Below are 26780 nucleotides of genomic sequence, written 5' to 3'. Positions count from 1 at the left end.
AATTATAGCTCAGAGTTTTTCCAGAGATGTGAAGAAATGGTTTCGCAACCTGGCTGCCAATTCTCTCAATATCTCATAGCGCTTGATAGAGTTGTTCCTAGCATGATGGTAAGAGAATAAAAATCGACTGCAAATTTTGGTTGAGTACAATTCAATGAAAAGAAAACCAAATGAGATAGTCCAAGAGTTCACAGCAAGGATCAATACAGTATATAATTCTATTCCTGACTATATGAAGCCTCCACTTGGTCTAGCACTTCTCCACTACCCTGATTCCTTCGAACCAGACATGGCATATCATATTAAGGAGAGAGACCCTGCAACTCTTGAAGAAATGTAGCAAGTTTCGAAGCTAATCTGCTCATCAAGAAATCTAAATTAAAGCCTGAAAGGTCTAAGAAGAAAGTTGTCTTTAAAGAAGAACCCTCATCATCTTCAGATGTAAAGCTTGACACTCTGATCAAAACCATGGAAAGAATGATGGAAAAAATTTCCATAACAGATCGAAAAGCAGAGCCTTCAGTAAGGAATCTAAATTTTTGAGGCCAATAGCAGCAACAGTTCAAAAATAGACAGAAAGAGCAGTGAAATCAAGATCCTCAATTACAAGTAAGAGCTCCATTTAAGCGGAATTACAGTGAAGGGAGGGAAGAAGATGAAGAGGAGATTTTAGAAGCAATTCATTTCTTTGATGAAGATGAGTTGCCCACTTTTCTAACGGAGGAATATCAGTTTTCTAAAGAATCTTTTGTACCAAGTGATCAGCAGCTTGTACTTGCAAGTGATGATCTATGGGCTATGCAAACTGAAGAATACCAAAGAGGATATCAGAATGCTCTTAGTCATTTGCATAAACAATACAACTTAAGGAACATAAATGTACATGTTACATTGAATCAGAAGAGGCAAAATGCACAGAAAGATACACAAAGCAAAGAAGCAGCTCCTGCAAATCAAAATAAAGAAAAGGAGATTTTCATATTGAACTAGGATAAAACCAATGAAGCCTCTACCAGCAATGTGAGAAAAGATAAGGAGGTTCAAAGTGAAATTCATAAGAAGGAGTCTCAAGCTAAAGGGAAGATTCAAAAGAAGGACATCGTTGCAAAAGAGGTAGAAAAACAATCTTATATATTTAGTTTAGAGAATGAAATTTCTAAGCTGAAATTTTCAATTCCTCTAACTGAATTAGTGAAGAATGATAAGTATAAGTTTCAAATTGCTAAAATGCTTAAGGTAGACCAGATGTCAAACACAATAAATGTTGTTGATGATGAGCCTACAATTATGTTTGGTCCACCCTTAGAGGGAAGTCTTGAAGATAGTAAAATCCCACCCTTTTATCTTAGTCTCAAACTTCATGACTTTATCCTCCATAACACCATGCTAGACTCTAGTGCCTCACATAATCTTTTGCCAAAAGTCATCATGGAAAAATTAGGACTGAGTATCACGGACCTTATCATGACCTCTACTCATTTGATTTGGGAACAGTGAAATGTCTTGGCCTTATTAAAGATTTAGTAGTGTCCCTAGACCAAATTCCAGCCAAGAATGTTCTGATGGATGTAGTGGTCATTGATATCCCTGCTCGTTTTGGTATGTTTCTTTCACGGTTTTGGGGGGGCAAAGCTAAAAGGCACCTTACAGCTTGACTTTTCATATGCTACTATTCTAGTATTTGGGCAACTCAGAAAACTCTATTGGGAAAAGAAGATGAAATTCATGATTAGTAGCAAGGAAAAACCAATAAATCACCCCATACATGTCGTACATACTGATCTAGATTCTTTCATTTTCTATAGAGATATGAGATCAGTAGATGATGATAGTCAACTTGTAGAAATTTCAGAATTTTCATATGTTATAAGTAGTTTGTAGAAAGTTGTGATTGCTGAAAGAAAAGAGAAGAATGAAGAATGTTGGCACAGAGTTAGTTCTCTTGAAAGGATTGTTGAGCTATTGCAGAAAATAGAGTGTGTTGAGATAGTGAGTCATCCTCCAAAAGATCAAACAGTACAACCTTTAGAAGTTCTTTTTCCAGATGAAGAAAATGGTCTTTGGACCATGGAGTTTGATGGTGCATTGGGAAAAGAAGGAGTTGGGATTGGTGTCTGGATTCATGGTCCATTTCATCATTCATGTAAAATCCCATGCAATGTAAGAATGAGTTCTTATAAGTTAGCATTTGATTTCTCAAACAATGAGGCGGAATATGAAGCACTGATTGTTGGCCTCAAAATTTTGAAAAAGTTGGGAGCAAAGAAAATTTATGTTTATGGCGACTTCAAGTTGGTAATCAAACAAGCGAAAGGGGAATACCAGGCCAAGCATCCAAGAATGAGAACTTATCACAACGTTGTCCTTGACATCCTCAAAACTTTTTCATAATATACTTTGTCTCTTATTCCTAGAACTCAGAATGTTATAGCTGATTCTCTTGCCACTACAGCTAGTATGGTGAAGATTCCCATTCAATCCAATCAGAAGTATTCATTTCATGTTAAACATTGCCCAGTTATTCGTGTTAATATGAGATTTTGGTAAGTGTTTTGGGATGACAAATAAATCAATAATTTTCTGCAAATGGAAGATGAATTCTAGAATTCCCACATTGACGATGCATCTAATATGAATGATCTAGATTTTGAAGCAACTGAGATTGAAATTCTACAATTTAAAGACAATAACATTCCAAGAGGTCTTGTACCTTTGAAAGAGTTGTTTGATCGAGGTGATGTTGCCTAAAAGCCCACCATGGTCCCCAAAGAGAAAGGTGTTGAAGATGTGAACATTGGTGCAGCCAACAAGCCTAAGATGGTCAAATTTTCAAAGTCCTTATCTCCTGAGATGAAAAGTAAGTACATAGATTTAATGACAGAATTTTATGATGTATTTTCTTGGGATTATTCAGATTTGAAGGTCTATGACAAGAATATCATTCAACACACTATTCCGGTCAAGCCTGATCAAAAGCCATTTCGCCAAAAACTGAGGAGGATTAATCCTAAGATGTTGCCATCAATTGAGAAATAGGTAAATAGGCTTTATAAGTCTGGTATCATAGTTACTATTCTATTTTCTGAATGGATTTCAAATCTAGTGCTGGTAAGAAAAAATATCGAGGAGATTCGTCTTTGCATTCATTTCAGAAATTTAAACAAAGTGTCCTTGAAGGACAATTATCCCCTGCCAAAGATGGATCATATTCTTCAAAGGGTAGTTGGGTCTTCCAGGATGTCATTGCTTGATGGATATTCTGGGTACAATCAAATTTTGGTGCATAAAGATGATCAGTTGAAAATAGCCTTCACAACACCTTGGGGTACATTCATGTATGCCAAGATGCCATTTGGATTAAAGAATGTAGGAGCGACTTTTCAGCGTGCTATCGACATAGATTTCACTAATGAAAAGGTTGCATTTTTGGTTATTTATTTAGATGGCCTCACAGTTTTTTCCAAATATGACGAAGATCATTTACATCATTTGAGAATAGTTTTTCAGAAATACAACAAATTTGGTATTTCACTTAATCCAAAGAAGAGATTATTTGCCATGGAAGAAGGTAATATGATGAGACATATTCTCTCAAAGGATGGCATTCGCATCAACCCTACAAGATTTCAATCCATTAAGCAATTAGATTTCCCAAGGAACAAAAAATAAATTAAGTCTTTTAATGGGAAAATAATTTTTTTGAGAAGATTCATCCCCAATCTCGCTGAACTTTTGAAAGAGATGACAGACATGCTGAAAAAGGAAAGTGAGCTAAAATGGTATTTAGATGCTAAGAAATATTTCCATGCATTTAAATTTGCATTATCTACTGCTCCTACTTTGATTAGTCCATATTATACTTCAGATTTCATCATATTTTCATTCGCCTCTGAGCATACATTAGCAGCGGTCCTAATGAAAAAGAAAGATCAAAAAAGTGAACATCCTATAACATTCTTCAGTCAAACAATAAGAGATGCAACACCGAAATACAACATAATTGAGAAGCAGGTTGTGGCATTGGCGAAAGCTCTCAAAGATTTTCGAGTTTATATTTTGCATTCTCATACCATTGCTTATGTTCCCACACCAGCCGTAAAGGAAATTCTTGTACAGACAAATCCTGAAGGAAGGCGGGGAAAATGGATTGCAGCCATGCTGGAGTATGATTTGGAGATAAAGCCCACAAAGCTCATTAAGGGACAAGATTTGGCTAAGCTCATGGCTGAATCTAATTTGGATGCACTGGATATCAATTTGATTGTTGCACTTTCTGAAGAAGAAGAAGAAGACTCACACTTACAAGTGTCTGATATGTTCATTTCATCTCCATGGTATTCTGACACTGTTTATGTGTTGCAGCATTTAAATCCTCCACCGTAAGTGTGGTGAAGTAAAATTATAAGTACGGACACGAACAAATTCCTCTAGCCCGATAAAGGGTCTAGCCACAACAGATACATTCTATGGAAGATTTCCTTAGGTTAGAATCAATCAAGAGGGCATACCTCTTGGTCGCTTATCCTTCTTGATGATTTCCTTGCTTGCTCGCTCCAGCAATCTATCGCTTCTTTCTTCAAGCTCCTGTAACAAGTAAACAACAATAGCATACAAACATAATAATAGAAAAATTGCAATTTAACCTACTTAAAAAGTCAAGAAACATTAAGACATGGATATGTAATATTACAAAACATGTAGCAAATCAATTGATCGTTTCATATATTAATATCAAAGAGAGATTATGACCATTCGTCTTGACGTCGCAGTCTTCCTGACAAGACCATGTTCCCACACACTTCTGTTAACATTCGACAATGGCTTCAAACAAAAATAGTTTTAAAGCTCTTCCCTTTAGGCTTCACTCCAAACCAAAACACACTTCTCCCTCACACAACTATATGGCTACAACTAGTAATAGCTTGCTTGTATACTCCAAAATAGCATAAACACTTGGCAACTATAACACTCACACTCAGCCAAAACTATCAACTGTGACTAGGACTAGCTTGTGCTTGGGAACAAAAGAGGTTTATATAGGAAATATGTATGGGAGATGCATCCTCTTCTCATGGGAGGACTTATCCCTTGAGGTAGTTCCATCATTATAGGGGAAAGAAGCCCAAATTGTCATCCTCGACCCCATCCGGCCAAACCATTTACTAGACTTTCGTTACGGAGCTTCTAGAGTTGGAAGCTTTGGCTCTAATTTAAAAAAAATTCCATAACAGGACCCGCATGACTGAGACAAAACCCAGTCGCTCTAGTCGGCGCGAGGAGTAGTGCTAATCTCTGCACATCGACACGGGGAAAACAAAGGCCATTAGTGTCGGTCTTGTAAACTGGCAAAATAGAAGTTTCAGGGGAAATGGTGCAAAAGGGAATTGATCTGCTCATGAAGAAGGACACAATGAGAGTTTCTTCATGAAGGCAAAGCATGCGGGGTTCACTGTAGAGGTCCTCCAGGATCAAGGAATGGGGAGTACAGGGACAGTGACAAAATGTTGTGTAATAGATGCCCCCTAAAGCATGAAGGCCGAACTAGAGTGAGGGATGAAATGCTTTATAAATCAGTGTGTGGAACTAGTCTGCCGTCGGAAAACCTGCAAGCAAGTACAGATACATATACATAAACTGAGATATTTGTCAAATGATACATGAACTATGGAATGGACGCAGCCATGCAGAGAATGATCATGTAAATGGATCTAGGTATGGGTGCAGCCATCCGTCAAGGAGGATCATAATGAAACCAAGGTATGGTTGCAGCCATCCAATAATGAAAAGGATCACATATGATAACTCATGGTCTGGTCGCAGCCAGCCATCTGAAAGGGACATTCATATCAAGATAACCGTGTCACATCACTTTGCAACCTGTACTTTTTGTGATCTGAGTCCATGGTCTTGCACTCCAACATGACCCTATCAAAGTACAGATTGTAGCATGCGAATGGATGTGTTGATGTCGAACATGCTAGAAAGTCACTTGATTACTAGTCAATGTGTAAACTATTAACAAGTGCGAGAGAACCCACCAATAATGATAATGGTCCTCAAGGTACTGTCAGCATAATTCACGGAATGTGAATACAGGAACTGAAGTCGAACACCTGTGAAAACACTCGATCGAAATCCAATGATGTGGACTTGTTGTCGAGTGCGAAGAAATTGCCATTAGGGCATGCAAGCTCTAAGGTACTAGAAGGGAGTCTCTCAGTCAACTTTCCAGATAATGAGTTGAAGTTGACGGAAAGTGACCGTGTCAAAGGAAGTCCATAATGAATCCCACATCATCGACATGAGACGAGGGGATGAAAAATGATTTTGGATATGGAGAATCAAAGGTAAATGTAACTGCAGAAGGACAACTCTTGAACATATTGGCGACACAACTGGAAATTTAGCAATTGGTGATCATGATGACATGGCAAAGATCAAAGGGAAGGAAAAAATGAACGGCCCAAACCCAAGAAGGTCAACAATACAAAGGAGGATGTCCCAACCTGACACGAAGCAAAGAGTTTCATGTTCAAGAGTGAGTTTCCGACATGACTGATAGATTTCCAAATTTTCCCCCACCATTCATGACAAGTACCCCAATTATTTTTAATCACAAGCTTGAAGGGGATAGCATATGCTTGCACTGTAAGTTCATCCTTAGGATGAATCCAACCTAGTAAGTTTAACGAGCCCTAGGAACGAGAAGCTCATGTTCATCATGTTGAGGAATCCAATGTCGTTTAATAGTTTAACGAGTCCAACAAAGGTGTAACTCGATATATTTTTCATGTTTGGAGAGTTTGAAAAAGACACGTAAAAGAAAACTCCGCGTGGTCCCTTTTTGTACATTTGTGTCTCTCGAGCCCGAAAAGGTAGAAAAAAATACTTGCGAGAACCGCTTGACTATTTCAGTCAAGGAGTACCTTTTTCGTAAATAGTGCCTCCCAGCCCGAAAAAGGGATAAACTTATACTGGGCGTACGATGTTTCTCATCTGTTAACAAGTTCAAAACAACAAGGGCTTGGCCATCATTTCACTTTTAAAGGGTCGAAAAAGAGTTGAAAGAGGACCCCCTGTTTTTGTTTTCTTTAACGAGTCAAAAAGGAAAAAATACTCGGCAATATTTTCATATGAGTTTAACGAGTGAGAAAAGAGCTAAAACATGACTCATCGTCATCGTCGAACATCCATCACCTGTTGCTGCACAAGTAAGGCAAAGTGTATTATCGAGTCCTTGAGGCAAAATAGGTCAAAAATATTTACAAAACCTGATATTTTCATGAAAAAATGAATAAAAAGGGGAAAGTAAATATAGTTTTACCATTTACCATTTTACCTTTGCTGTGAAGACTTTTTACCCACTTTTGCCCTAATTTTTCCGAAGCAGATTCTGGGAGATCCAGGAAGTCAATTAATGAGCCGCCAGTCCTAGGTAACAGTCGAAGCCTTGAGCTCCATTTTCATGCTATTTATTTCATTTTTTGCCATTTTTTTTATTTTTAGGGAGGATTTTTTAATCTTTTTCGCCCTCAGTCGGCATGATTTCCAGGCACGGAATCGTGCTGTCGAGGTTGATTTGCAAATCCATCCCCTCCGATCAGTGCAACTATTTTTAGAATAGGTGTGTTGATGCCGTGGATAAGGAAAAACCCTATGTTCTCAAAAACTGACTATTTAATCTTGAATTTTGTGTGCCAAAGATGATTATTGACTCAAATTAATGGCTTTTGCAGGAGAGAATCACCGAAAATGGTGGATTGGAAGGAAAGGGAACATGAAGACGTTGACACCTAGGAAATGAATGATCCAAATTTCCTGGAGGCTTTGAGGGCTTGCGGGCTCCTCAAATTCTTCCTTACACTAGGGAGGCGGGCCCAGCCCGAGTTGCTTCAATACTTGATAAGCCTTATGGACATTAATTGGGAGATTTTTGTCAATGGGGACCAGGAGATGGATTTGACAACTTCAGATATCTACTTCATCACTGGACTGTCTCACAGAGGTGAGCCAGTGAACTTGTATGGGTCACGTCCGATCGAGGCAAGCATATCTTCCCTTCTTTCCGAACACTGCCCTGAGGCCCTGAAATCCAAGAGTGGGAAGATAGAGATTTCTAGTGTACGGGATTTGACATTGAGGGTGCTTCTATTGACTATCAATAGAGTGATGGGTTCCCAAGCAGAACATGAGACTAACAAGTCTAAGTTCCATTATGCTATTGACTACACAGCTCCTACGATCTTCAACTGGGTAGAGGCCATGAAGATGAACATCAAGCACCAATTTTCCAAGGCCAAGGCAGGGAATCTGAAGCAATTTGGCTTCAGATCTATACTTGTGACCTTCTTCCTGGTACGAGTACCACTGTTCTAGTATCACTTGATTGAGGTAGATCCTCCTGTGCCACGTGATTCACAGATGGCCCGTTGAGGTCTTTTGATGCCCAGGATCACTGGGGGTCAGTACATGTCATACCAACCTACATTCTTCTCATGGCTATGACAACAGAAGATCGTCGTGGAGGATTGGCCATACAGTGGCACTGATTTCCGTGGAGATCCAAATATGCCCTTACCATATGGAGAGGACTTTGATGACGGAGGTAAAAAATCAAATTTTTAAATTTTGAGATTTTTTAATTGTTTTTGGTATATGTGTGCTTATAATATTTCTCTTATTTAGGTAGATTTTGGACCAGAACGGCCAGTCGGGATGTCCCCGATATCCAAGCATGTCCCCTGCCCTATTAACATTGTCGCCCCTTATCAGGAAGGGAGTGACAACGAGGAGGATATCGCGAGGAACCTTGAGGGGTTAACTCATGGTATCTTGGAGTATGCTCGGATAGGAGACATGCCTCGTCGATACCAGAGGTAGACAATGGGAGTCTTACATCAGATCCGTCGACTACTGAGTCGCATTGCACGAGTTATCTCGTGTTATCATGACCACCATGCTAATTAGTTGCTAGGTCCAGCACTTACATATTTTTTTAGGCCTGCTGCCATGGATGTATGAGGCCTGCGAGCCGCTGATGTTATTGTAGACACATATATTATATATATATATATGGTGAGAATGTTTGATACATCAGAACCCCAAAAATAATATATGTGTCTACAATAACATCAGCGGCTCGCAGGCCTCATACATATATATATATATATATAATATATATATATATATATATATATATATATATATATATATATATATATATATATATATATATATATATATATATATATATATATATATATATATATATATATATATAGATGTTGTATTTTCCTGTCTATTATGGTACAAATAGTTTGTATTATCTTTTACATGTTTCGTAAATGTCTATCCAATACGTAATTAGCTAATGCATCTGTCAATGTATTCATGCACCTAGGAATATGATGATATGTAATATAATCAAAATTTCTTTCCATTAGATGAATACAGAGATACATTTGTAATATTTGAGGGTTCTTGACAGAATATTGCCCGCTAAGTTTAAGGACAACAAGTTGTGAATCTAGGTTGACAACCAATTCTCTGATGCCCAGAGCGATGGCTTCTGACAACAGTTCGATGACCGCACTGTATTTAGCAATGTTGTTGGTTATACAACCTGGGCGGATACCTTGAAGGTAAATCAACTCACCGTTAGGGTCATAGATAGCCCATGCCGTGGATGATAGGTTCTGAGTACTACGGCAAGCACCATCGATGAAACCAATGTGAGGAGTTGCAGACATTTGTAAAGAAAGAAAATCATAGTAAACAGGGAAGTTGTTTGAAAACCATCAAACAAAACCACGTTGTACAAAAATGAATCACACACTAATGTACATAAGTAACCATGCAAGATGACCTAAGAATAGTACTTTTTGAGGTAAAGCCCATTTCGGGGCTTATCGAGAGGATTTCCTTCATAATCAATAAGCTCATAGGCTCCTTTCTACAAAACGTGTTTTACAATATAGGGCCCATGCCACATAGGTTCAAACTTGCCTACCCCTAGCTTATTGTTAGCTTGGTCGTATAATAGGACCAAATCACCCTCAGAGAATGCGCGAGGGGAGACCGACTGATCGAAATGGGATTTGACTTGTTTCTTTTGTGCTTCGATGACCAAGGCAGTGAGACAGCGAGTCTCATCTAGTCGTTCTAAATATAAGAGGCGTTCCTCTTGAGGTGATGTTTCGGGGAGGAGTTCAACAGCTAACTTGAGTGAAGGAATCTTGCATTCGATCGGCAATGTTGCTTCCAGACCATAGACCAGCTGGAATGGTGTGAAACCAGTTGCATCTTTGGTTGAAGTTCGGTAGGCCCATAGAGCTTAAAAGAGCATGAGATGCCAATTTGACTTGTGCATCCCAATAGTACGCTGAATAATTGTGACCAAAACATTGTTCACATCTTCAACTTGGCCGTTGGCCTGAGGTTAAAATGGGGTTGAGCCATCGTGGCACAAACCCAATGCAGAATTCAGCTCTTCCATCATGTAATCTCGAAAATGGGAGTCATGGTCTATGACAATGGCTTGGGGTATGCGGAACCTAGAAATAACTTGGTTAAAAAGGAATTGAGCCGCCATCTTACCATCTGCAGAGTATGTAGGCATCGCTTCGGCCCATTTGGTGAAATAATCCATGGTGATGATAATATATCTATGCCCCTTGGCCGAACGAGGGTTACATCTCATATAATTGATGCCCCATTTGGCAAAGGGACCAACGATAATGACGGGGTGTAGGTGAGCGGGTGGGGCACGCATATTGCATTGGTAAATTTGGCATTTGTGGCACTTACGGACAGCAAGAATGTAGTCCTTGAAGATAGACAGCCAGAAATAACCAGCGCGAAGGATTTTTTCAGCTGTAGCGTAACCAGACATATGACCACCACATGCCCTAAAGTGGCAATCATTGAGAACTCTTTCAGCTTCCTCGATTGTGAGGCATCGGCGAAGAACAAAATCAACACCAACACGGTATAAAGTATCGCCAATAATATGATAGGGTTGGGAATGATGCCAAATCCTTTGACGATCATCCTTGGTCAAAACAGACTAGGATGTGGAGGTTTGGAGAGACACAATGATATCACCGTACCATGGATCAAGGGTACTAATCAGGAAAAGTGTCTCATCTGGAATTTGTTCATCTGCACCAACAGGGAGAGCCTTGGAGGGGAGGGAACAAATCAATTCAGCAAAAACAAGTGACTTCTTAGATTTGGTCATAGTGAAGACCAAATCGAATTCTTGCAGGATAATGATCCATTTAGAATACTTGCCCCCCAGAAACTGACGAGTCAGGATATAGGTCATAGGGTTGCATTCAGAAATCATTGTAGTCGTATGTAAAAGGATATAGTGCCGAAAACGTTGAACAACCTGAACGGCAGCCAAATCCAACTTCTCAACATGTGCATAACGCGTTTCAGTGTCGAGGAGATTCTGACTATGGTAGTAGATTATATGTTCGCTACCATCGTCGTCATCTTAGACCAAAACCATGGCAATGGTGCTAGGGGTCGTGGCTAGGTAAAGGAAGTAATCTCGATAATAGTCTGGCGGATGCAATAGAGGAGAATTTATGAGGATGGCCTTAAGATCATCAAAAGTTTTTTGTGCCACCTCGTCCCATGCAAAGGGCATTCCTTGTTTGAGTAACCGGGTAAATCCTGTGGCTAGCCCGGCATAGTTGGGTATAAAATGATAGAGAAAGTTGGCCTTTCCTTACAGCCTCTAGAGTTGGTGTAGTGAAGAAGGAGGAGGTGAATTTACAATGGCCTTGATTTTGACCGGGTCCAGGTGAATATCGTCCTTGGAAATGATGAAGCCGAAGAGTCGTCCTGATTCCACGCAGAAAACACATTTGTGTGTATTTAACTGAATGTTATAGTGTCTTCCGGAGATGGTCTGGGTGGTCTTAACACTTACGAGAATGGGCAGGAAGGTCATCCAAGTAAGGCTGGACAATGTTGCGAATATCATGAAACACGTAGGACATTGCCCATTGAAACATGGCCCCAGCAATTTTGAGGCTAAAAGGGAGCTTCTTGTACGCGAACGTACCCCATGGTCAGATAAATGAGGTCTTTTCTTGATCAGCCAGTGCAATTTTAATCTGGTTATAACCAGAAAAACCGTCCATAAAGGAAAATATGTCACTCCCGGCACATTCATCAATGATTTTATCAATGAAGGGAGTAACATATTTGTCTTTAGGACAGGCACGATTAAGATCTTAATAATCCATGCAAACACGGATCGTGCCTTGTTTTTTAGTCACCGGGACAATATTGGACACCCAGTCTATAAGGGGGATGGGATAATTGAACCCAGCTTTGAGAAGCTTTTCGACTTCACCCTTAATAGCATCGGCCTTCCTAGGTGCATCGAGCGAAGCCGTTGGAAAATGGGCTTCGCGTGCGAATATGTTGGTGTTTCATGCACCACAATGCTAGGATCGATGCCAAGCATTTCTTCATACGACCATGCAAACACATTACGAAATTCCTTAAATAGACGAGTATATGTCTTCATCTCATCCGAAGAACAAGATACCCCAATATGAACATGTTCAATGACACTGGGTTTGATAAAAATGTCAATCGATTTGGGTAACATTACCCAGATTTCCTTCCAACCTTAATTCATGAGCAACAGTCAATGGCAGAAAAGGAGAAGACTCTTCGAAAGCGGTAGACATGACCACTGGATGAGGCAAGAACGAGGAGCGATGATGAGTATCAATCCATGGTGGTTCCTCGAGAGACATGATTTCCACGATACCTTCATCAGCAAGGAAGGTCTCGGCTAAGGGACTAGATGATTCCAAAGTGCCAAGCCAAGGGGATTGAGAGTACATATCGAGAGAGATCTTCAACATATGACAACCGAAGGATGCAGAGTCCGAAGCCGAAAAAATTTCCATGTAATTGAATTCGGCAGGACTAAGCGGCATAACCTCACCCCAAGTATCAATAAGATCTGGTGCAGGTATGACCCAGGGATCAAATTTGACCAAGATCATGTTGACATAGGCAACACGAGGAGGTGGGAGCGGAAAAATTCCCATTAAGGCAGAATCTTTGAAAAGACCTGCCTCCACACTCTCATAGGGAGCACCAGAGTGCTTAACGTATAGAACATTTCCATCCGAGGAGGAAGAGGAAAAGAAAGACAGTTGATCGATAGTGACAATTTTCCCTTGATGGGGAAAATGGATCACATGGAACAAGGAGGAGGCCATGGCATGCATGGTATGAGTCAAACTTTGGCCGAGTAGAAGATTATAATTGAGATTGGCGTCAATAATTTCTACTTCGACCTGCACTGTCTTGCCTTCCAAGATGATGGCAAGGTTAGGTAAGACACCAAAGGGTCGCGAATCATGCCCATCGAAAGCTTCCAAAGTGTTCAGAGATTGGTTCAATGCAGGGAAACCAATAGCCTTCCAAAATGCAGTTGACATGATGCAGGTGGAAGCACCTTCATTGATGATAGTGTGGTGGATGGTTTTCTCATTAATGACTACCTAGATAAGAAAGGCAATCTGATGAGAGAGTCATGGAACATGGTTCTCCAGATCGAAACATATCAAATTAGAATTGGTGGGATCGATGCCCCTGATAGCTGACAGCAAAGATTTCTGCTACGATGGGCAGCTTTGGAGTACCTCAAGAGTCGACATGGTTGACGGTGCTTGAGCCAAGTCCTCAACAATATTGTAGTGTTGAGAAGCTCAGGCATTGGGATTATACGAGGATTTCTGCAACACACTCCGAGAGGGTGGCCACATAGCGGAATCAGGGTTAGGGCGCTCAATTTGCAAAGGGCCAGAACTCAGAGTAGAAGAATAAGGTGCATCTTCTTTTTCTTTCCCAGCTGTCGGAGCTGGAGTTTGATAATCTTTCGACCAAGTAGCCACATTAATAGGCGTGCTCATCATGAACACTTGAGATCCGGAGGAAGCAGATCAGGGTTGGTCTACCATTTAGGTCTTTTGAGATGGAAATGGATCTTTAAGGATAGCAGGGGTCCCTTTGAGTAGGCAACTAACTTCAGCTCGTTGAGGACAATCCTTGGTGTAGTGATCCTCCTTGCAAATGAGGAAGGGATACTTAGGTTTCCATTGTGAAGCTTTGTTAGCAGAAGATTTGGGAGGACCCTGTTTCAGGGCATCAGCTTTAGCTTTGCCTTTGCCTTTCTTTTTTCCTTTCAAGGATTTGTCTGCTGCAGTAGACTAGACATCGTGGACCTCTGAGGTTTTACCAGAGCCAGGTGGATTTTGAGATGAACTGGTAGGAGCAGCATTTGAGACCAACTTCTGTTTGGAAGAAGTTTTAGCGGGGGTCTGGGATACTGAACCAATAACTCCATCAATGGGAGGAACAGTTGGTTACTTTGATGCTGTAGGATCGGATGATGGTCATAGAGAATTGGGTAACAACTTGTATAAAGTGCCAGACTGGGAGTAAACCAGATCCAAGTACTGGGCACGAGCGATGGCTTGCTCTTCAGTGACGCATCCACCCATAGCTATATCGCGAGCAATTGGGGTTACGAATGATTTGGTAAACCATTCAGTGAGAAACTGATCAACTATCTCGAATTTGATCAGGCGACGTCTATGTCTCCATTCATGGATGTGATCAGAGATGTGTGTCGCAGTATATTGCTTAAGCTATGTGAGCAAATAGGTGCCAGTTTCATAGCAGATCGGTAACTGAAAATGCGTGAGGAAAGCCATGGCTAAAAAATTAAAGTCATGGTAAGTACTTTGAGGTAACTTGATGTACCATTTCACTGCAGCACCCATGAGGGTTCGTTGGAAAAGACGAAGACGAATGGGATCGTCCACATACGAGTTCAACGAGCACCAGAGGTGATATGTCATCACATGGGCCTGAGAATATTCTTTAGCTTTTCCATCGAATTTTGGGCAATCACTTGGTATCTTGGACAGCACCAGAGGCTAGTACAGCGAATGAAGAATTGGATCATTCGTAAGGCGTGATACATATGGAAACTTGAGCGTAGCCAAGAAAGGTAATTGAGTGTTAAAAGGCATGGGAGGCCGATAAGTGGGCCCAAAGGGAGGATCCCATCCCTGCTGGTAAGGATTTTGGCCCCACAGTGGGGGCTTTTGGCCATATGGCATCTGAGGCTGCCCCCATTGTGGATTACCTTGACCATAGGGAGGATTTTAACCTTGAATACCTTGAAACTGTCCAGGCATAGGTTGCTGATAGGAAACGTATGGATTAAAAGGTTGTTGAGCCTATTAACCTTGGACATATGGATATGGAACCTATTGTCCTAGAACATAGGGCTGATGAACCCGTTGTCCCTGAATAAGAGGATTTTTGACCTGCAACCCTTGGGCATAAGGTTGATACACTTGTTGCCCTTGGACATAGTGGTTTTGCACCTGGTTCCCTTGGCCGGCAGGACTCTGAACCTATTGACATAGGACAAGAGGATTTTGGGCATGTTGCTGCAGGATTTGACCTTGACCCTGCCCTTGCAAGGGTTGACCTTATTGGTATGTATACAAGGGTTGATGTTGCCCTCACTGGTTTTGTTGTTGCAAGGGTTGACCTTGCGGTTGCAAAATTTGTCCCTGGGGTTGTAGAGGTTGGCCCTGTGAGAGTATGGGTTGAGAGGTGTGTGGAGAATATTGCATTTGTTGTTGCGTGACTTGTTGCAACTATTGTAAGGATTGACCTTGTGGTTGTTGCAGGTGACCTTGCTGTGGGATAATTTGCCCTTGTTGTTGTGCGGAGAGCCCTTGCTGCAAAAAATGTTTCCCTTGCGGGAACAAAGGCTGTCCTAGTTGTTGTAAAGGCTATCCTTGATGTTGCAAGGGTACTTGAACAATGCTCGGGAAATTGCCAAACTGAATCTGGTTGTAATCAGGCTGGATGTACTGCCCAGATTGGAGGGTGTAAGGTTAATTAACTAATCCTTGAGAATCATATGGAATGTAAGGATTTTGATATTGGACTTGAGCCCCATAGGGCTGCTGATATTGAACATTTCTTGATCCAGACAAGCCAACGGCATTCTAAACCTGTTGGTACTGGACATTGCTTGATCCAGTGGGATCAGCAAGGTTATAAATAATACCAGAAGAGGGTTGGTTTATACCAAGCATGTGAGCTTGTGATCTGCTCACGTTAGTGGCCCCTGACACCATAGAAACATTTAGGTTTTTCCCCTCAGGTGGTGGCACAATCTAGCAACTGACTAATGGCACAGAGGAACTGACAGAGACAATCTTTGAAATTGTCAGTTGTGACTGACGTGTAACTAGGATCGATGATACAAGAGTATTCGAAATGGTGGGTTGCACCGGGACTAAAGTAACAGCCTTTTGGGAAGTTGTGTTCGTAACAAACAAACCTGACGTAGGCCTAACGCCTGACGCCCATACAAGATTATGGTAGAGTGATGAGGCACTAGGTGTGCCTGAAACTAAGTGCCCCAAAGACACATAGTTGGGTGGCAAGCTGGCAGGAATACCTTCCAAAAAAGGGAAACCCTCGGGAGGGAACTACAATTGCAATTCTTCCCCCTCAACAGTGTGTGGAGTAGAAACTTCAGACTCATTCGGAGATGTGACTGGGGCGTCGCCTTCAGGTTCCATGTTTGAAAGTAAATGAAGACGAATGGACGAATGTGTATTGGGGGATAGTTCCAAACGAACACTTGGCTGATCATACGAACTGTAAGGACACTGCAGTGATATATCAACAACACCAAACAGAGGGTTCGGAGGATAGATAACTAGTCCAAGATGATCATCAGTGGTCGGCAAGTTCTTTAGAGTTCGAACGGGTTGTCTGGAGATTTCGGGTCAAGATCAGCAGATGACCTTGTATCTAAAGTAGGTGGAGGATGAGATGACAATGGTTGAACACTCAAAAAAATTACGAGTTCAACATTTTGGTCCTCGAGTGACTCTGATAACTCAGGAAACGGCTCCTCAGATAATCTTTTAGATGGAGGAGAGGAAGAGGAATTGGGTGAACCAGATGTTTTAGCCACGATGACCTTGTCTTACTCGACAGAAAAAATAACTTCAAGGCTTTAAAATTTCCTTTTAAGGGAACTCACAATTTGGTCAAAAAGACTAACAGGATGTTTTAGATCGTGGTTAGTCAATTATTAAGACACATAAAAGGCTGATGCTCTTTCACTTTTTAAGAGTCAAGAAAGAAATAAAGATGAATCTACCACTTTCGATTGGAAACGAGCTCGAAAGGATAAGTGCTCGAATGCTCTTATAAGTTTACTGAGACAAAAAGATCAAATGACTACTCTAGATGATCTAGGTAAATAGGATTACCAAGCAACCGCGAACTGCAGAATACCTCCTGGCAAACCAAGAAGTACAAGCAGGAAATCTCCCTGAATGTTGTGTTCGGTGTATCGCGTTCGCAAGGCGGCCGACTCGGCTTCCTAAAGATAAAAAAATTGCAACCTAGTGGGGTCTTCTATTATATACTCGATGGTACGAGGAGCACAAATCATGTTCTAGTGCTATCTAATGCTGAAGCTAACGATAGCTGCTAGGTTTAAAAATGTCAAAACACGTCTCTAGCCTAGACCTTCTAGATATGATCGTTAATGTCAAATGCACCTTAGGTTAATTAAATTCATTTTAGAGTTTATCTTGAGTTAAGTTTCAGTTTTTATGTCTTATCGATGCTACTCGAAAAACCTCAAATGCAACTAAATGAGACAAGACCCTTTCAATTTGATGAAATGCCTACACTAGAGAGGGTAGAAACTACTCAATCAAATGCAAACAATCAAGAAACTGAAAACGAAATGATCTTTCACTACCTTACTTTTTCCAAAAAATAAACTAATGAAAAATGCATTCCAATTCCTAATTTCCTAACAAGCACTTATCTATTAGTCCTTTCAAAACAAAAAATTATCTTCCTTTTTCAAATGCTGATGCAATTCTAGTCTTTAAAAAGATGCAAATTATTGTAACATAATGATGCAACAAGCTAGAATTTCATACTTTCTCATGAAACAACGAAACAAACTTTTCGCATACAATCTTTCAATGAAAAAGTTTTCGAGACAATGAGCTCTTCAAGCAAATGAAAACATGAAAAGAGAAGTTCATTCAAATCAATGAAACACCGAATTTACCAAACACAAGTCCAATAATGTAATCTATGCCAGAAAGAGACGTTCAAGCTAGTAAACGAAACTTTTTTCAAACTTGTGCAAAAAGAGGTCAAAGTCATAAAAGGACCAAAAACAAATGCAAGGAGTAAACACACCTACAACCTGACTTAGCAAGTTCACAAACTGCTGAATGGGCAACCGACTAGATGCCCTAGTGTCGATGGCCACTCAATGACTCAATCAATCAAATAGAATGATGAAAATACAACGAGCAAGCGAAACCAAAATAAAAGTAGCTTTGTTGTCAAAAACACAAGAGCAAAACACACTGGCCAAGATTGGGGTCAAGCCCTAATCTTCACTTACAAGCATCGGCGCGACTGCCTAACTGAAAACAAGTGCCAGAGGTTGGTCAGCGCAAATGTTCCTCAACAATTCGCACTAGTCGGCGCGACTATCAGTAGATTAAGCACGCTAACCGAGGTAACTAAGTAAAAATAAAAATAAAAAAATCAAAACAGGGACCAGATCTTCTACTATGAATTTTAGACTTAGGCCAGTAAGCAGGAGAAAAGAAACAGAACCAAAGGGAAAAACGTGAAACTAGAAAAGTTCTCATCAAATCGTGAAATCCAAAACAAACAAAAGGATTGGGTCCCCAGTGGAGTCGCCAATTTGTAGTGAAGTAAAATTATAAGTGTGAACACGAACGAATTCCTCTAGCCTAATAATGGGTCTAGACACAACAGATACATTCAATGGAATATTTCCTTAGGTTAGAATCAATCAAGAGGACCTACCTCTTGGTCGCTTATCCTTCTTGATGATGTCCTCACTTGCTCGCTCCAGAAATATCTCGCTTCCTTCTTCAAGCTCCTGTAACAAGTAAACAACAACAACTTACAAACATAATAATAGACAAATTGCAATTCAACCTACTTAACAAGTCAAGAAACATTAAGGCATGGATATGTAATATTACAAAACATGGAGGAAATCAATTGATAGTTGCATATATTAATATCAAAGAGAGATTACAACCATTCGTCTTGATGTTGCAGTCTTCCTTTGACAAGATCAGGTTCCCACACACTTCTTCTAGCATTCCATGATGGCTTCAAACAACAATAGTTTTAAAGATCTCCCCTTTATACTTCACTCCAAACCAAAACACACTTCTCCCTCACACAACTAGATGGCTACAACTAGTAATAGCTTGCTTGTCTACTCCAAAATAGCATAAACACTTGGCAACTATAACACTCACACTAAGCCAAAACTATCAATTGTGACTAGGACTAGCTTGTGCTTGGGAAGAAAGGAGGTTTATATAGGAAATATGGATGGGAGATGGATCCTCTTCTCATGGGAGAAGGACTTATCCCTTGAGGTAGTTCCATCATTATAGGGGAAAGGAGCCCAAACTATCATAGTTGACCCCATCCAGCCAAACCATTTACCAGACTTTTGTTACGGAGCTTCTAGAGCTGGAAGCCTCGGCTCTAATTTAAAAAAATTTCCATAACAAGACTGATGCAATTGAGACACAGCCCAGTCACTCCAGTCGGCACGAGGAGTAGTGCTAATCTCTGCTCATCGGCGCGGGGGAGATAAAGTCCATTAGCACCGGTCTTGTAAACTGGGAAAAATAGAATTTTCAGGAGAAATGGTGCAAAAGGGAATTGATCTACTCATGAAGAGGGATACAATGGGAGTTTCTTCATGAAGGCAAAGCATGCGGGGTTCATTGTAGAGGTCCTCCAAGATCAAGGAATTGGGAGTATAGGGACAGTGACAAAATGTTGTGTAACAAGAAGTACCTAAAGGTAAAACCATATCTTTAAATTTGAAGGCTTCAAAATATTGTATTCTTGATGGTGTTTTATTCTGGAAAGATCCTAGTGGTGTGTTGCTAAATGTTTTGGTAGAAAATGAAGCAAAAGATGTAAAGAGCGATTTTCACAAAGGAGACGGTGGTGGCCATCATTTCTGGAAGACTAAAGCAAACAAAATTTTGAGAGCCGGCTTCTATTGGCCCACTCTTTTTTCTTATGTATATAAAATAGTGATGAGTTGTCATGAATGTCAGATTTTCCAAGGAAAAATAAAACTTTTGCCATTACCCTTTCAACCCATTTCAATCACAGCCTCTTTCTAGCAATGGGGTCTTGATTTCATTGGCGAGATCCATCCTTCATCATTAGCATAACACAACTGGATCCTAACAGCCACTAACTATTTTACAAAATGGATTGAAGAAATCCTAACCAAGCAAGCTACTGATTCTGTCATCATTCAGTTTATTGAATCTAATTTCTTGTCTAGATTTGGCTGCCCACAGAAGATAATCACTGAGAATGTTTTTGCTTTCAATTCAAAAAGGATGGTGGAGTTTTTTGCAAAGTATCATATTGTATTGGGGCATTCCACTGCTTATCATCCACAAGGGAATGGTCTAGCCGAATCATCCAACAAATCCTTGGTCAACATCATCAAGAAAGTTTTTGAAGTCAATAAAATAACTGGCACAAAAATATCATTAATGCTTTATAGGTGGACAGATTCAGTACTAAGAAATCAATAGGTATGTCTCCTTTTTAGTTGGTGTACGGGGTTGATACAGTTTTTCCTTCATCTCTTGTTGTCTCGGTCATGAAAATTTTGCAGGAATTGGGCAGCAAAACAAATGATATGCAGCGAAGGATAAATCAAATGATCCATTTATAGAAAACAAGGGAGGAATTTTTTCAAAACACTTCTAAAATTCAAGAAAGAATCAAGAAAATTTATGATCGCAAAACGAAAGAAGATAATTTCAATTTGGGAGATGTAGTTCTTCGGTGGGATGTGAGGAATGAAGAAAAAGGCAAACATGGAAAGTTTGAAAATTTATGGAAAGGACCATACAAAATCTCAGCTTTCAGAGGAAAAAATAAAAATAAATAAAAAATAAATAAAAATAAATAAATAAAAAATAAAAAAAAAATTCTATTGGAGGAGATGAATGGGGAAGATTATTCATGAGGAGTGATTAATGGTAGGCTTCTCAAACACTACCATACTTGAATTGTTTTTGCAAAGTCTCACCATAATTGTATATACCAGATTACTTTTTATGATCAAGTGTCAAGTGGCTGTCATTTGAGTTTGAAGCCTGAGGAGAAGGCCATAAGGCTTCTTTGATTAGTTACTGATTTTATTTTTCTTTTACAGTCAAGTCAGTTTAGTTTGTTAAAATCAGTAAGTCAGACAATTTTTAGTTTGAGTCAAGTCCATGGCATTTTGACTCCATTGTCCAATGGATAAGATTACGTGGTCTACAGTGTTCTTGACACCTCCAAGGAGCTGCCATCCCCAGTTGGAGCCAATGTTAGTGTCTATCAAGTCATGTCAATCACTGGTGATCAAATGTGCTTTTGATGATGATGATGATGGTGGTGGTTAACGTCCACTGAGACCAAATTGGTCTATCGGACCTATAATTTTCTTAGTTTTTAATTAACTGGCTCCTCGTCTTTCTTGGCGAGATTGGTGTTGTAGCTTTCTTTTTTTTCTCTACGGTCTTCCAACTTCCTTTATCTTGCATCTCCTTCATCTCTTCTAGTTCTTGGGACATTGGTGTCTTAGCTTCATAATCTATTGTGTTCATCCTTTTGAAGGTAGTCGGAGAATAAGTTTGGTCTAGGAGATCTATTTTGCTGTTAAATGAAGATTTATTTTGTGCGGTATTCGAATCCTCATAACTGTTGATGCTTGAAGGGTTGTCGAGTTCACTTTTTTGTTGTTGGGCAGGGCTTTCTCCCTGCTTATCCTGAGAGTTGTTTCTTTCTTGCCCGATTTCTTGTGATTCAGAGTTTTCTCTAGAGTATTATTCTTTGAAGACAGCATAGTGTTCTTTTTGCGCTCCTTCCCACCATGTAGATCTGTGGTGGTTTTTTCTAGTAAAATTTTTCTCAGAGGCTTTTGGGCAATTTTTGGCTAGATGGCCCGTCTCAAAGCAAGATCTACATCTGAAGAGGACACTTTCATAATCAAGTTTCTGGTTCCACACATAGTCTTTACTTGTTAGGTTTATTTCCGCTAGGAATCCGGCGCTGAAGTCCATTTCCACACAAATGCATGCATAGGTGGTTCTGGCATATTCCTTTGTTTCTGGGCACCTGCAGTAAAATTCCCCAATTGCATTTCCAATGGCTTTTAGCGAGGAGAGATTCCAGAGATGCAAGGGTAGACTTGGCAATCTCACCCAAACTGGCGCTATGGTTATGACTGTTGTTGATGGATCGAATGATGGGTTCCATGGCTTCATGAACAGGCCTGATTTTTCCCAAAACCAAGGGCCGGAATCTATAATACATTGTCTGTTTTCAGGATTTTCAAAATCTACTATAAAGAAACCCCTAGCACAGGGGTAGATATTAATTTCATCAGAAATGACAGGCTTCCATACCTCCGAGATCCAATTTTGGAGAGCTTTCAGCCGCGGCCAAAAACCATTGAACCGGTAGATTAGGGCACTTTCAGAAATCCTCAAAGCCTCATCAAGTGAGGCCTAGACCACCTGGACAATGGGAGCTGGGGCTTCACTGACGATATGGGCAGGAGCTTGCCCTCCAGAAGCAGACGGAAATGAGCCAGCAGGGATTTTCGCGAAGCTGGGAGCCATATTTTACTCTGTAGAGAAATAAAGCAGAAGATAAGATTAGATCTATCCAGAACCACAGATTTGGAGCCGCAGAAGATTTGGAGGCAATCTGGAGCCGTAGAAGATCGAAAGCCACTAAGGCGATCTGGAGCTGCAGAAGATCTGGAAGCGATCACACAAGAGGAGATCTGGAGCCACAGAAGATAGGGAGCCGCAGAAGATTTGGAGGCGATCTGGAGCTGCGGAAGATCGAAAGCCACTAAAGCGATCTGGAGCCGCAGAAGATATTACACCGCAAGAGCCAAAATATTTGCAAAATAAATCAATGAATTTTACCACTGTTTTTATACTCTCCTCTTTTAAGAATATAAACAATGTGAGACAAATGATACCGCACAAGAGGCGATCTGGAGGCGATCTGGAGCCGCAGAAGATCTGGAGGCGATCTGGAGCTGCAGAAGATATTACACCGCAGGAGCCAAAATATTTGCAAAATAAATCAATGAATTTTACCACTGCTTTTATACTCTCCTCTTTTAAGAATATAAACAATGTGAGACAAATGATACTGTACAAGAGGCGATCTGGAGCCGCAGAAGATCTGGAGGCGATTGCCCAAGAGGTGATCTGGAGCCGCAGAAGATAGGGTTTCTGATCAAATTTTTAGTTTCAAAAGTTTTTTCAATAAAAATTTGATCACCGATTAGGAAGGTTAGTCTCTACTATTCCTTTCAGTCTCATGGTCAAAGTGATGAGCCCCAATTTTTGGTATAATTTGGGCTCATTTGGCCTACTTGTTTTGCTCAAACCATTCACTTTTTACTGCTTATGCATGCATTTCTTAGTTTATTCGTGTTGTTTGTAGGAAGAAGGATAGACACTTTATCTACGTGACTAATGCATTACGATTTCAGGTTTTTGCATTAAAAGGGAGAAAAGACCACGTGAAAAGGAGACAAGGAGACAAGGAGGTGGCACTGCTGGTTTTTAGGAGAGGATGTCCACAGTCTTGGGACCTTCCTCGTGTTTCCCACCAAGAACTCCGAGCTCCAATCCATCCCCCCACCAAGCTTAGAAGTAGCCAGCTGTTCTACAGGAACAGCAGTTATAACTGTTCTACAGGAACAGCAATTATGACTGTCCTACAGGATCAGCAAGTTAAACTTCAGTTGGACAGACGAGCTCCTAAAATCAAGGACACTTGTTGGATGATCGTTTTGCATAAGTATGGAGGCCGTAGCCTTTGATAGGTTTTTGAAACTCTCGCATTACTATTGTAATTTTGAGCACAGCTCGGTCTTTGTTCCTTTTGTAAGCCAATTTGGCATGATATCAGATTATGAATAAAGAAGGCAGATTTTGAGCTAGTTCTGAGTTTTCTCGAGGAGCTATAGCTCTCAGGTTAGGGCCCAACCTGAGAGCAATAGATCTCCTCAGTGTTGTAATGTGTTTTCATTTCGTTCCAGCACCTTGAGTTTGTTTATTTTCACATGCAATTCGAATTCACAGTTTGGTAATTTAGTCGTTTTCATGAGCATAGATAGGACTAGTTTATGGTTGAATTGCTTTCTGTTGTTTAGTTAGATTAGCAGGTCGACAATACATTGGAGCTCCAGCAAAAAGGGTTGAGAAAGTCTCCACTGCCATCTCTATTTGGAGATTGGAGTGCAGCCTATGCCAGCCACAAAAATACGCAGTTCTTCACTTTATTCATGCTGCAACATAGTCTCGTTTATGATAGATCTTTCCATGCATTTCACTCTTGCACCATACACCTTCATCACCACTTCATGCACATTCCTTTACACGCTTTATCTTGCTGTTCATTGAGTTCAGGTAGTTTAGGTTAATGAATTTTCATCTTGGTGACAGTCATAAGCATTTGTTTCATTTACACTGCTTTTCATCATTCTATTACCTCCTTCTTCGTCTTGATCACGCATACAACTACATTCTTGACCTCTGTTACGCCCTGTTATCTCCTAAACTCCTCCACTCCTCACGTAACTCCATCCTTTAGACATTTCGTTGTTATAACCTTTCATCCATCAACCCACTTCACACACTCGTTCTCCAACCTACTTCTCCACTCCTGAGCCATCACCAGCCTTATTCCTACCTTACACATCTCCCCCTACCATTCCATCACTCCTCCATCACTTCAAACACCCACGGTAGGTCATCTTGTAGAAATTTGTAGACTTCCTGTAGAAACCCCTGCGTATCCTATAGAATCCCCTACAGACATCCTGTAGGAGGCCACTCACTCGGTTGCTGAGCTTCTGAACGTGAGGAACCTCTGTGGACTGATGCTAAGGATCTATGGGAACCTCTCCTAGCCTCCCCAACCTTTCCCAAGCTTTCCTTCCTTCCGCATCTCATCTGCACAACCAAACCCTAATAAGCACAAAATCACAATCACTCCATCCACTTAAAGGAAAAATACAAAAACATGTCTTTTATGCTGCAAGTAGATTAGATTCATGCATTTTCACTTATTAGAAGTAATGGCACCATTGGTAGAAGTTTCCTTCACATTCTTTGCATCATAGAGGTTAGACTAGTTAAATTAGGGTTTCCTAGGGTTTCGTGTTTTGATTTGCTTTCAGTTCATTTTTGCCAAGTAGATTAGTCTTCTTTGAGCTAGCTTTCATCCATCATTAATAAAGCTTATTCTGTGAGCCTATAGAAGTTGGCTTGAGCCCTAGCGGACTTGTGCCAGCTGACCAAGTGACAACTGCGACAAGAGCTAGTACTTGTGCATACAGCACCGTCGCTTCCAAGTTTGTACGAACTACCGGGTTGATAAAATTAAGAGACGGGAAGCCCCAGGAGTTGTAGCATTATTGCTACAATACTGGAGCTCACCACAAAGGATACTATTTTGGTCAAGTCAAATAATCATTAGTAAGTCCCATATTCATTTTTTTTCATAATCCACCTAATAAGTCATCATTAGGTCACCACTAGGTTACTAGGTGTAATTTTGGAAAAATGGTCTTTTTACCATTTAAATTCATGTTAGGAGGAATAGTAGAGATTTGTTTGGTAACTAAGGTTTGAAGGTTATGTTTTTTTTTATTTCATTCTCTCAAATCAAATATCAACATAATATCACAAAAATAAATTGTCAAGTCCAAGTGTAAACTGTTTGGTGGGTCCACTATTATTGTACAAAGGGAAAATCGATTTTCTCCACCTATTAAAGCTCATTGCTCACTCTCATTCATTCCTTATTTTCCCATTGCACTTTCCAACACTCCATTTCATTCAACCAAGGTGATTTTTTAATGCCAAGAGGGTTTGTTGCATCCAAAAACTGATTTTTGGAACTGTGCTATACAAATGACCCTGTCTCTGCTACGTATATACCAGGTTGCAACTCCATCGTTTCTCCAAGAGTGTGATCCCTCTACAGCAGTTTTCTCCATCATGATGACATTTTTCTATTGTTGAAATAGGTTGGTGACCTATCTCACAATTCAAACTTCTTTCATTTCCCTCATTTATGCTTATTTGTCTCATGTTTACCTCCTAAGGTTTTGAAAGCAGTTAGCAAGGTTTTTATCCTTCTCTTGTTAAATTTGCTGCTAAAACTCATATCTGAGTGCTTCCACACCATCATCTATCCTAAATACACTCACCCAAACATGTCTTATCAAACCCACTCCCAAAATTCATCAATTCTACCTAAACCCTATACTAACTGTGTTTTGTTACTATAGGACTGTGTTTCCTTTTTTGGAAACCTTCCACTCAGCCAAATACAGTAATTCCACTTTCCATAGTTTCCTAAACTCCCCCACTACCACCCCAATTTTCCTTAGAAATCTCTCACATCCCTATCCCCCTCATTTTCCACAAACTCCCTCACAGCTCTTGAAAATCCCCTGTTTTCCCACAGTCAAAACCCTAATTGCTATCCTAAGAGCTAGGTGTTGAGATAGAGTCTAAAACCTCAGAACAGAAGAAGCATAG

The sequence above is a fragment of the Pinus tabuliformis genome, chromosome X, assembly GCF_031772625.1.
Source record: "Pinus tabuliformis cultivar Carrire ecotype Pingquan chromosome X, CPIR1, whole genome shotgun sequence".
Classification (NCBI taxonomy): domain Eukaryota; kingdom Viridiplantae; phylum Streptophyta; class Pinopsida; order Pinales; family Pinaceae; genus Pinus; species Pinus tabuliformis.
The sequence above is the reverse complement of the archived record's forward strand: the minus strand, read 5'-3'. Positions refer to the sequence as shown.